Source organism: Equus quagga, chromosome 1 (genome assembly GCF_021613505.1).
Source record: "Equus quagga isolate Etosha38 chromosome 1, UCLA_HA_Equagga_1.0, whole genome shotgun sequence".
In the NCBI taxonomy this organism is placed as follows: domain Eukaryota; kingdom Metazoa; phylum Chordata; class Mammalia; order Perissodactyla; family Equidae; genus Equus; species Equus quagga.
This window is the reverse complement of record NC_060267.1, coordinates 51,809,124-51,821,592: the sequence shown is the minus strand read 5'-3', so window position 1 is coordinate 51,821,592 and position 12,469 is coordinate 51,809,124. Positions and strand designations below refer to the sequence as shown.

The 12,469-nt window shown below is 50.8% G+C and overlaps 1 long non-coding RNA gene across 1 annotated transcript; it reads right to left on the bottom strand.

The window, feature by feature from the left end:
- Positions 1-271: 271 nt before the first annotated feature.
- LOC124227710 (uncharacterized) lies at positions 272-8,577 on the bottom strand. Its single transcript, XR_006885529.1, has 2 exons — positions 8,485-8,577; positions 272-1,916 (listed from the first exon to the last, which is right to left on the bottom strand). It is a non-coding gene; the product is annotated as an uncharacterized LOC124227710 (long non-coding RNA).
- Between the last annotated feature and the right edge of the window lie 3,892 nt (positions 8,578-12,469).

Here is a 12,469-nt window from a genome sequence, read left to right as displayed (position 1 = left end):
TGTAATGAAAATGGCACTTTACCTCTGTGATCTTCTTCCCCAAAACCCGTAACCCCAGCCTAATTATGAGAAGAACATCACACAAATCCCAAATATGGAACATTCTACAAAATTCCTGACCAGTACTCCTCAAAATCGTCAAGGCTATCAAAAACAAGGAAAGTCTGGGAAAGCGCCACAGCCTAGGGAGAGATAACCGCTAAATGTAAGGTGGTCTTCTGGATGGGATCCTGGGACAGAAAAGGGAGATTAGGTAAAAAATGAAGAAATCTGAATAAACCATGGACTTTATTTAATAATAATGTATCAATATTGGTTCAGCGATAGTGACATTTGTACCATGCTAATGGATGATGTCAGTCATAGGAGAAACCAGGCATGGGATATACATGAATTCTCTGTACTACCTCTGAGCAATAACTCTGTAATCTAAAATTGTTCTAAAGTAAAATATTTATTATAATAAAATGAGTCGTGACTGAATGGTTCTGTTTGATCCTACTCACCTCAAAAGCACAAAGTACCAGGCTCACACAGAGGGGAGGGTGGCGGGGTGGTTAAGAACATGGGCTCCAGCCTCAGAGATGTGGACTCCAGGCCGGCCCTGCCTCTAAGCTTCAGTGTCCTTCATATTAACGGGAAGAGGGTGATAACAATAGCATTAGTTTCATGGAACTATTGACAAGATTACTATGTAAAGCTCTTAAGCAGTGCCTAAGCCAGAAAATATTCGCCTGTGATGTTAGCATTTTGAGTGGCCAAGAGATAACATCTAGAAGGAGGGCTGCCCATCAGGAGGAGAGCCATGTGGTCAGAGGCCCTCCCACGCCCCTCAAATCACACCACGAAGTGGCCGTCTCCTGCTGAAGAGGATGGAGTCCAGGAGTGGAGGAAGGAGGTGTCTGGGAGACCTCCCGTAAGTGACCACACTCTGGAGCCTCCTTGGAATGCGGGGGATGTACAGGCTGTTGCTGTGACTACTACAAAGGCATCCTGGTCTCTGTGTTCATGACCCGGAGCACCGGGGAGCACAATGGCCGGAAGAGCCACTCACAGCCCAGCAAAACACACAGTGTCTGCTGCCTCTCCTTGCCGCCCAAGAGAGCTGCTCACCAAATCCTTCTGGAGCATCCCCACCTCCACCAGGAACACCGGACGCACCACCCGCAAACAAACCACAGGGTAACCTGGGCCTCCAGCGCCCCCACCAGCCGGGCTGCAGCAGGCCATCTCAGAACGGCCAGGCCAGGCACAGCCCTGGGGCACCCTGGTTTCCTCTGAGCCCATGCCTCAGCATTTATGGAGCACCCTCTGTGAGCAAGTCCCTGAAGGGTGCTGGCTCTCCTGACAGGTGGAGCAGAGGCCTGTGCTGGGCTTGATCTGGAAGTCATAAAATTTGGGTGTGAGTTCTGCCACAGTCTCTAATTAGCTGGATGGCCTTGAGCAAGTCAACTTCTCGATGCCTCAGCTTCCCCTCTGACACCCAGGAGACACGGCGCCTGTCTGAAATACTGCACAGCCTGGGAAAATCAAAGGAAACCACGTGGCTGAAGGTGCCTGGGGAGCCCTGAGGCACCACAGCTTTCTTACTCACCCATCGCTTCCAAGCAGGACTTGTGAGGCGGCCTTGCAGCTTTACACCTCTGCCTAGGACGCCGCAAACGCACTTGTAAGGCATTTTGCACTCCTCAAAGTACCTGCACGTAGAACCCACTCATACTTACAGGTGAGGCTTGACCCTCCCCAGCAGGGTAGTGACACAGCTGGCCCTGGAACTCCCCCTCCAGCAACTCATCATCATCTCAGAGGGATGGAGCTTAACTGTTGGCTTCAGTTGAGTCAGGACACAGGATTCCTGGGTCTGCGCCTCGCCTGCGGCTTGATCCTTCATCTCACTGTGACTCCATTTTCCTCGTCTACAATACGGAGAAAACAAGCACAAAGAGCATTCAATTCAATTCAAATGAAAGCTCTGCGTATCTGATTGCCCACCTCCTTGTGTGAGGCACTTTTCCAGTCTCTGTGGACACACAAAACAAACCCTCAGTCACTTCCCTCAAGGAACACGTCACATAATAACAATACCCAAAACTTGAAGAGCACTTTTCAGTTTATCTTTCCTTTTCTCACTTTTCCTTCAAAATGAGAGGCAGGTGTTACTGGCTCTGTTTTACAAACGCTACTGGAGATGAAAGGACCTAGCCTAAGTGACGAGCTGTGATATTCTGACCAAATTCCATTACACTTTCCAAGAAGGCACTGTCTCTTAAAAAACTAGAATATAAGACAAACTTTGATGATGATGACTATTGTTTCATTTATGACTCTCTTAAATGCAAGTGACAAAAAAAAAAAGCAGAAACCAAATACGAGTTCATGCAATTGAAAAGTGAAGGAGCAGGGTCGTGCTGCCTTCCGGGTCAGCCTGACTGGGGTTTACACCCCCGCAAAGACAGGGTTTCCTCTCCATTTCTCAGCTCAGCTTTATCTCCTCCCTGAGCTGCTGTCTTCTCAGGCCACATGATGACAAAATGGAGACCGTGGTTCCAGCTTTTATGCTTCCTGGTTCAAGCTCGGTGGAGAGGAGCCCCTGCCAATCTCCCAGAAACCTCAGCCCAAGTCTCATTGGCTCTGGTTGGAGCCCAAGTGCCTCCCAGAACTCATCCCTGTGGCTTTGAAGACAGAACATGGCTATGGCCGATGGGGCGGCTCACAGAGCTGGACCAATCCCCCCAAACCACAAGGGCTGAGGGTGGGGCGGCGGAGAGGTTCTTAAAGGAAATCTGAGATACTGTTTTCCCCAAAGGGTGAATGGACTCTAGATGGCCTGACCGTGCACATGTGTAAAAACAGATTGGACGCAGTAATCTGCCTTGTTTTGACTCAGCGGCTGTGTCTCTGATTCTCGGAACCTCCTCTCACTGGATAACAATTTCGTCCTATTAGTATGGAAACCACAACCTTAGAGGGCACCTAATGCTTTCAAGATAGGAGAGAGAGGTGAAAACTTCACAGTCCTGCATTTGGACTGGAAATACCAGATTTTATAGTTTATTATGGAGCAACCATGGACCGATACTTTCTGTCTTCCAAGCAGGGTACCTGTCGGGGTTGAGGGGCGGGGTCCGACTTTCGCTTCCGCTCCCCCATCTACCCAGTAAGTCACCAAAACTTGGCAGTCCTAATTCAGAGGTGCTTCTCACCTCTGGTCCCTTCCTCCATCCCAACTGCTGCTGCCTCAGTGCCTGCCCATCACCACTCTCCTGACTTCTAACAGCCTCTTAGCTGGCATCCCTGCCTCGTCTCTCCCCTCTCCAGTCGACACTAGCACCAGGGCTAGCTCCCCACCGAATGCTGCATCAGGCAGCCTTCCAGAGAGAAACAAGGCCAATCCCCAAGGGTTTTCTAAAGAGAGTTTACTGCAGGGACGATAAGTGAACCCACAAGGGTGGAGCAGCACCAGGGACGAGGGCAGCAGGAGGCCTCTTCCTCCCTAGGCCTGAGGGACAAAGAGAGGAAGCCATGGTACCAGAGCCAAGGACAGCTAGAGCCACTGGAGAGGGTGCCTGCCAGGAGCTGTGGCCACAGAGGGATGCAGCCACCGCCTGGAATGTGACCAGGCAATGGGAGGATAAATATCCCAACCTCCCTCTCCTTCTGCCCCCCAACCAGAGGATGCATGGTATACCAGGCATTCAGGCCATGCGGTCTCCCTACACCCTCAGTTCCCATTAGTCACCTCCCACCGCCCCCATGCCCAAGCCCATTACCCAAGACCTATGTAGCCTTTTCACAACTTCCTGCCTTGTCAGGTGCTAGTCCCTCTGCTAGAATTATTCTCTCCCAATTCCCCAACCTTTCCCCTTCTTTACATGTCAAACTCCTATTCATCCTTCAAGGCCTTTCTCTCATGGCACCTTCTTCATGCAGCCTTCACCACATCCCACACTCAGAGTATCTCCTCTGCTCCCACAGCCACGTGCATAGACCCCATCAGAGCAGTGTGGCCTTGTTCTGGGAGATTTATTTGTCTGTCTCCCTGTCCAGACTATGAGCTCCTTAAGGTTGGGGATTGGGTCTATTCATCTCTCCATCCTTGGCGTAATCACAGTATCAGGCACATCATCAGCCCATACATAGTCATTGAATCTACGAATATAAGATGAGGAGAAGACTTGTGTTTCCTTCTAATTCCACACCTTCCCCATTTTTTGCTCCCACGACAGAGAAACAGGGTGGGGCAGGAGTAAAAAGAAAGAAGAACATGTACCCCAAGATCCACCCCATACTTCTCTCTCCCGATCCAGTCCCAGGCTCTGCCTTATACAGTATGGGATGCCTTTCTCCTTGGCCTTTCTATTACTGGACAAGTGCTAGCTTTGAGTTGAGTGGACCAAAGGAAAAGGCTTTATCCACCAGGGCCCCCGCCCTGCCCCGCAGAGCACAGGGCTGCCTGAGCAGCCTCTGCAGGACTTTCTGCAATAGCATCCACCCCGGCCAGGAGAGGCCCCAACCAGCTGGCATGGTCATGAGAGGGACACTACTGCCCCTGCTTATTATAAGCACAGACATTTTGTCAGAGCATCTCTGACCAGGAGCAGGGAGATGAGGCTTGTTCCTTCCTCCTTCCTTCAAGTATTCGTTCATTTACAAATATGGACTGAGTACCTCCGAATTGCCAAGCCATGAGCACACATCAGTGAACGTGCACAAAAGGGCCTGGCTTCCTGGACCTACAGTCTAGTGCGGGACACCGATATTGAACGAGTTACAATACACGTGATGGGATGGGAGAGAAGAAGGAGGCGGCAAAGGAGGGAAGAAGCGACCGAGAGAACACACGGAAGAAAACAAGCCAAAAGCCAAAGGGTCTTCACAAATCAACTCCTCCTCTCTCTTCCAGCTGAATTCCAGAAATCAAGGGACCTGGAGAGGAAGCATTAATGGGCCAGGAGAGGTATTGTGCTCATTTCCTGGGTCTGTCATAGCAAAGTACCACAGACCGGGGCTTAAACAACAGAAATTTACCATCTCACAGTCCAGAGGCCAGAAGCCTGAGACCAAGGTGTCCGCAGGGTCGGTTCCCCCTGAGGCTCTGAGGAAGCATCTGTGCCCTGCCTCTTCCCCAGCCCCTCGTGGTTTGCTGGCTATCCTTGGCACTCCTTGGCGTCCTTGTAGATGGTGTTCTCCCTGTGTCTTTGCATCATCTTCCCTTTGTACGTGTCTCTTTCTTGTCATGGCATTTGTATGTGTGTATGTGTGTGTGTGTGTGTTAAAATATGCACAACAAAGAAATTTACCATTTCAACTATTTTTAAGTATAGAGTTCAACGGCCTTAAGCACATTTACAACGTTGTGCAACCATCGCCACTATCCATCTCCAGAACTTTTCCATCACCCCAAACTGAAACTCCCCGCTCCTCCCTCCCCCAGCCCCTGGTGACCACTATTCTGCTTTCTGTCCCTTGGACTTTAACTATTCTAGATACCTCATAAGTGGAATCACACAATATTTATCCTTTCGTGACTGGCTTACTGCATTTAGCATAATGTCTTCGAAAGTCGTTCACGTTTGCTTGGTGTTCTTTTTACAAGGACGCCAATCCTATTGGACTAGGGGCCCCTCTAATCCAGTGTGACCTCGTTTTAACTTGACTAATTACATCTGCAATGACCTGATGTCCAATTGCAGTCACACTCTGAGGTTCTAGGGGTTAGGACCTCAACATAGGAGTTTTGGGAGACACAGTTCAACCCGTTACATACTGACCAAGATAGAAATGAAAGATACAGTAAAGGCAGCTCTGAGGGGCGGAGTGGGAGGGGTGGATGAGCAAGTTCTTGTTTTGTTGACCCCTAGCCCCAGTGGACTCCTGACAGGGGCCATCTCCATGGCGCATTTCCCCAGCCTGGCTGACTCACTGGACAGGAAGGGAAGGGCAGGAATGGTCGCCTGCTGAGCCAGGGACCCCTTACTTCTGGCCAGGCATAGCACAGCTTCCTGGGGAGTCCCACACACCAGCCCTCCCCACTCTGTGTGTCCTGCCTGCCTAGCAGGTGGCCACTCAGCCCTCAGAGGGAAGCCACTGTCACATTCTCCTTTGACAGTGTCCTTATCCAGAGGCCCAGATGTCCTGGCTGAGAAGCTTCCGCTGCAAGTCACTCATCCATCCATATATACTAAGCACTCGCTTCCCTTTTAACAAAATTAACACCCCCTGTCAGCCCGGGCGAGGCCCTGGAGATATAACAGCAAACCAAAGAATAGCCATTGCCCCCTCAAAGTTTACAGTCAAGTGAAAGGAGACAGACAAAAGACAAAAAATCAACGTGCACCATGTCAGGTGGCGATAGGGCGACGGAGGGAGCAAGGAGGGGAAGGGGGTAGGGAATGGATGGGTGGGCTGGGCTGTGTCCTGTGTGAAGCCGAGAAGCCATCCCACAAGGGTACATTGGAGCAGAGGCCTGAAGAAGGAAGGATCCTGGAGGAGAGGGGTCCAGGCTGGGGGAAGAGTGCGTCCCCAGGCTGGAGGGGGAACACCCACGAGCCCAGGGGTGTGTGTTGGGGAGGAGGCCAGGGTCTGGGTATCATATCATAGGCCCTAAGGAATTGGGGTTTTACCCTTAGGAACTGGAGATAAAAAGGGATGAGAATAAAACTTTCCACGCCCTCCAGGAACTGCCCGTCTAGGCTTCGGAGAGCAGCAGCCCCCAGAAGGAGCCATGTTGCCAGTAGAATTCATGTGAAAGACGCCTGGAAGCCAGCCGGCCTCAGGAGAGAGGACCACACTCCACCAGGCCTGGGGAAACACTGCGCGTCTCAATTTAGAAGCCTGGCTTTCTGTGCCGGTGTTGGCTTGAGACTCTTTGTCCCAAGAGGATTTGTTTGTTTGTTCGTCTTAAATTTAAATTGAGAGGGAAAGTACAGTAATCTCTGGGTTAACCACTTTTGCCTCGGAAAGCAGGCTGACCCAGCCACAGCCAACCCCATGCCACGGAAGGCAGGACAGTGTGTGTGTGTGTGTGTGCACGCGTGTGTGCAGGTGTGTGTGTGCACAAACACACCCTCCCCAGCCGGCCTTGCAGGCCAAGAAGCAAATAATGTTCCCTCCCACCATCTTCCTTTGTCCCCTCCAGCTTTCGGGTTTTCCTGGGAGAGTACTTCTCTGCTGGAGGCAGGGACAGGATATGGGCACAGGAGATGGGGAAGGAGTCGAGGAGACACTTGGGAGAGTATTCGTGGAAGAAACAGATGTGTACAAGAAAAAGAGGTGACTAGAGGGAGAGAAATGTGGGCAGAGCCCATGTAAATGTTGTGATCCCAGCACATTCCTGCGGCTCTAAGGATCTGGGAAAACAACATGCAGATCTGGACAAGTTCATGCAGAGATGGGTGCAGTGTGATGGACTGGGGCCAGAGCTAAAAATAAGGTGGTATTTCTAGGCCGAGCAAAAGCATTAGCATCTGAGGTCTGTGTGGCGGGGAGAGGAGGAGAGCCTCCCCGGCTGCCAGGCACAGGGAGGCCAGAGAAGCAGGAAGGGGCTGGCTAGGCTCGGGGCTCTGCAGTGCGAGAGGAGAGTGCTTCCCCTAGAGAGGAGAGGGGGTGCCCAGCCGGGAAGCCAAAGCAGAGAGACAGCCCAGGAGGAGTGGGGCAGCGAAGGACTGGGGCCAAAGACTGTCCCACAGCAGAAGAAAGATTCCATGCAGGCATGGCCGGCCCACCCTGGAGGCTGGCCCTATCAGCAGTCAGCGCCCTGCACTCCCAGAGTACCAGAGCGGGTGGGGCAGCCTCCAAACCTCCTCCCCAAGGAGCCATTAAGGAACCCAGAAGATGTGGCCTGGAGCCAGAGGGAGGGAGGAAGGCAGCATTTGCTGGGTGTTCACTACGTGTGGGATGCCTTCCGTAGGGTCCCACAACAATCCTGAAAGGTATTTTCATTCCTTTTTTACAGATTATGAAAATAAGGTTCAAAAAAGACTCACATAATCCCAAGGCCACCCAGCAAGAAAGCGGCAGAGCTAGGACTGGACCCTCTCATCTCTGCTCCCCAAGTCCTAGCCCTCCTGCCACCCCTCCCTCATCTAAAAGGCAGAAGGACTGCCATCGGGACGGGAAAGCAGACTCATTCCACACTGCTGTGGACGGGGTTAGGGGCGAGGGGTAGGAAACCTTTCTGATAACCAGAACTTCCCAATAGCAGAGCGGCCAGCCTCAGGAGTGGGTGAGGGCATGCAAAAGCTGGCTGCCGGGGACACTGAGAGGGATCCTGGAGGTTCCCATCACTCTGAGAAGCTAAGTCACGTGGGAGCAGCTCAGGCGCCTGCCAGGCTCCAAGCGTGCCCTTGACATGCCCTTAGCGTGGTGAGGAAGGAACCCCAGCTTTGCAGAGAGAGAGGGAGCAGGCTCTGGGAAGCTGCCTGTTCACACATCAAGCACTCAAGCGGTATGCAAGCCTAAAGCCCCAGCACCAAGATATCTTACCAGAGTCCCGGCCTCACACTGCTGTGTAGGGAGACAGGGCTCACACACACGGGGAAGCAGGCACGCAACAGAGATGGTGTTCACTGCAGAAACAACGGCGAAGAGATGGCCCGCCCCCTAGGTCTATAGGGAATCAAAAGAGAGGATGATGAGACCTGGAGAGCCCAGGGAAAGCTCCTTGTTATAATAATTACAATGTTAATAATATTATTAACTGCTGTCATTTTTTTGAACATTTACTATGTACCAGGCACTGTGCTCAATGCTTTGTATGCATTATATGATTTAACCCTCAGAGCAATCCTTGAGGCATGTGTTCTGATTCCCTTTTCATAGACAAGGAGACAGGCTCAGAGAGGTGATGTAACTCACCCAAAATTGCACAGCTAATATGTGGCAGAGGCAGGAGTCAAGCCCAGATCTGTGAGGCTCCAGACCCAGTGTACAACCAAGGAACTAATGCTTCTGCACTCTGCCCTGAGACAGAAACATCCCCGGGATAAGATGTGGTGGTTTTCCAACACTGCTGTAACAAATTACCACAAACTTAAACACAGTTAGCACATTGCCTCTCTGGAGGTCAGAAGTCTGAAGCATGGGTCTCACTGGGCTAAAACCAAGGTGTCTGCAGGGCCACATTCCTTTCTGGGAGCTTTACGGGGAATCCATTTCCTGACCATTTCCAGCGGCTAGAAGCCGTCCTCATTCCTTGGCGTGTAGCCCCTTCCTTCAGCTTCAGAGCCAGCATTGTCGTGTCCCTCTGACCTTTTGTCACATCTCTTTCTGACCACAGCCAGGAAGGACTCCCCGATCTGAAGGATCCAGATGATGAGACTGGGTCCACCTGGATAATTCAGGGTAATGTCCCCATCTCAGGTCCTTAACCTTAATTACATCTGCCAAGCCCCTTCTGCCCTGTAAAGTGACACAATCACGGGCTCCAGCAATTAGGAGGGGGCCATCTTTGGGGGGCCATCATTCTGCCTACTGCACGTGATGAAGAGGAGAAAAGCCAGCACACCAGTAGCAAGGTGCTAAAAAGGGGGAGAGGGGGAGTGAGTAATCACATGCTCTAGTGTCTGCATAAGGAACAGCAGGTGAAAACCAGTATTGGTCATTGGGGGAGGGCTAGATTGGCAGGGGACAAGGCTGGATGGGGATTTACCTTGCTATTGTGGAAGCATTCACATACACACTGAGAGAACAGTGTAATGAATCCCACACATCAGTCACCCAGCAACAACTGTTACCACCATTTTGCCATTCGAGTGTCGTTTCCCTCCCCACTCTTTGGGAAGGGGGCTGAAAAGTTTAAAGCAAATGCCAGACATCATATCACTCCAGCCATAAAAATGTCAGTACGTAACTCTAAGAGATAGCCTTTCTTCAAAAACATACCACAATGCCATTATCACACCTAATAAAATCAGCAATATTTCCTCAATATCATCTAATACTTAGTCCATATTCAAATTTCCCTAATTGCCTACAAAACATTTTTTTTTGAGGAAGATTGGCCCTGAGCTAACATCTGTGCCAATCTTCCTCTACGGTATACGTGGGATGCCTGCCACAGTGTGGCTTGATGAGCAGTGCGTAGGTCTGCGCCTGGAATCCGAACCGGGGAACTTAATCACTAGGCCACCAGGCCAGACCCTACAAAACTTTTTTAAAATAATTTTTTAATCATGGATGAATGATGTTCATAAAAGGTAAATTTAGAGGAAAATGTAAATCTAACGCCTCATGAAGAGTTAGCCTCTCAAAGGGCCCCACAGGATAGAAGGTGAGAGAAAGCAGCCCAAGCAATGGGGACTTGGGGGCAGAGAGGATGGGGGGCAGAAGGCCCCACCAAAGCCCCAGGTGGTGGATGGAGTTGGGGAGTCTAGGAGTCCGGCATTCTGGGGGGTTTCCTGGGCTGTTTGGCACTGGTGGTCGGAAGGGTGGTGGGGACACCAGTGATGATCTAGCCCGGAGCAGCCTGAGGAAAGTCCCCCGAGCCAAGGATGATGCAATCATTCTAAATATGCAGGGTGGTGAGATATGCAGGAAACCTACCACCCAGCACACGGAGCCAAACCTTACAGCAAAGCGCACCCAGACCGGAGAACAAAGGAAAGTGGAGGCAGCAAAGCACTAAGGATGAAGGGAGCCGACGAAACTGGAAGTCAGGAGACAGCTCAGATTCCAGCTCTGCCATCAGCTGCCTGCACTGCCCTGTGCAAGTGACCTACAGACACATTCGATTGAATAACCACGCTGGGATAAGAGGGAGTGAGTCACAACATATTAGCATTTGCATGTATTTTCATACAGAAGGATACGTAAAAAACAAACGAGAGTCAAATGAGATCCTGAACGTGGAAGGGGGAATGGCAATTCTCCTCACTTAACAATACTGTGAAGAGCCAGATCCCCCAGCCCCACTGCTACCAAGTACCCCACATCATCCCTGATCTAAAAGAGAGGTTGCTGCAGGATGAACAGGAGTTTGATGGGAACAGGAAAGTTACTGGAGACAAAGAACATGACAGGGTCAAAGGAAGAGAGACAGGGGAATGAGCCGAGTGTGTTCAGAGAATTAAAAGGAATCCGAGTACTGAATCAGCATGGGATCTTGGACTGGCCTCTGGAACAGGAAAAAGACCTTAGTGGAAAAATTGACTCTGAGTGATATCTGAACAAAATCTGCAGTGTTAAGAGTATTGTCCCAATGTCAACTTCTTAGTTTTGACAAATACGCTGCGGTTATGTAAGATGTTAACAATGAGGGGAAGCTGTGCTATCTTTGCAACTTTTCTGTAAACCAAAAATTATTCCAAAATAAAAAGATTACTAAGAAAGAGAGAGAGAGAGTAGGAAGAAAGGATAGTGTAAAATGTCTAGAGCATATAAGGTGCCAGCAGGGGGTATGGCGGCGGTAGCAGCAGAGGCGAGATGACCAGGGGCCTCCCGTGCCACACAGTGGGGTCCAGGCTTCATCGATCTGCAAGCAAGAACTCCATGCAATATTCTCCCTCCCTCTGAACCCTTCCCACAGGTCCCAGGTGGACATTAGTGACAGCTTCTTACCTTCAGGCTCATCTTAACTATATTTCACCTGCCCATATCTGCCAGAACCCACACACTAAGGTCCGAGGTCCTCACACACAGATGCACACGCACGCACACTGCCCCTCTAGGAGGAGCCCATGTCCAGCCCCTGGTCCTCCTCCTGAATCTAGTACCATCACCCAGAACAGAAGTCAGCAGCCATCCGCACTCCACGTGGTGCAGGAAAAGCAGTAACTCTCCCCTCTCTACAGCCGCGGAAAGGGGGGCTCAGAAAGACAGACAGCAGTAGAGGCAAGATGAAGGCGCACACTCACAGTCTGTCATCAGCCCCTAAGACTCAGAGAGTCAGTTTGCTGGGAGGCACCTTCAAGATGGCACAACCCACAGGGTATCACCTGCAGCCCCTTCACCCACCTCTAAACCAAAGGGCAGGGGGTTGGCCTGGTGGCCAAGTGGTTAAGTTCACATGCTCTGCTTCAGTGGGCTGGGGTTCTCCAGTTCAGATCCTGGGTGCGGACCTACATACCACTCATCAGGCCGTGCTGTGGTGGCGTCCCACATAGAGGAACTAGAAGGACTTACAACCAGGATATACAACTACGTCCTGGGTCTTTGGCGAGAAAAAAAGATCTGACGACAGATGTTAGCTCAGGGCCAATCTCCTTTAAAAAAAACAAAAGAGCATTTTTAAAAAAATACAATAAATCAACGAGGAAGAAAGGCAAAGAGCAGTGCCAGTGTTAACACGTCCACTCACCCTGTGAAGAGGGAGTTTAGCACCTGGCTCTGGACCTGGAACACATGGGTTCAAATCCTGGCTCTGCTGCTCCCTAGCAAGTTAATTAACCCCCTCGTGCCTCAGTTTCCTGAATTGTAAAATGAAAATAATGAGACGATCAACCTCATAGTGTCGTTTGTGGATTAAATGAGC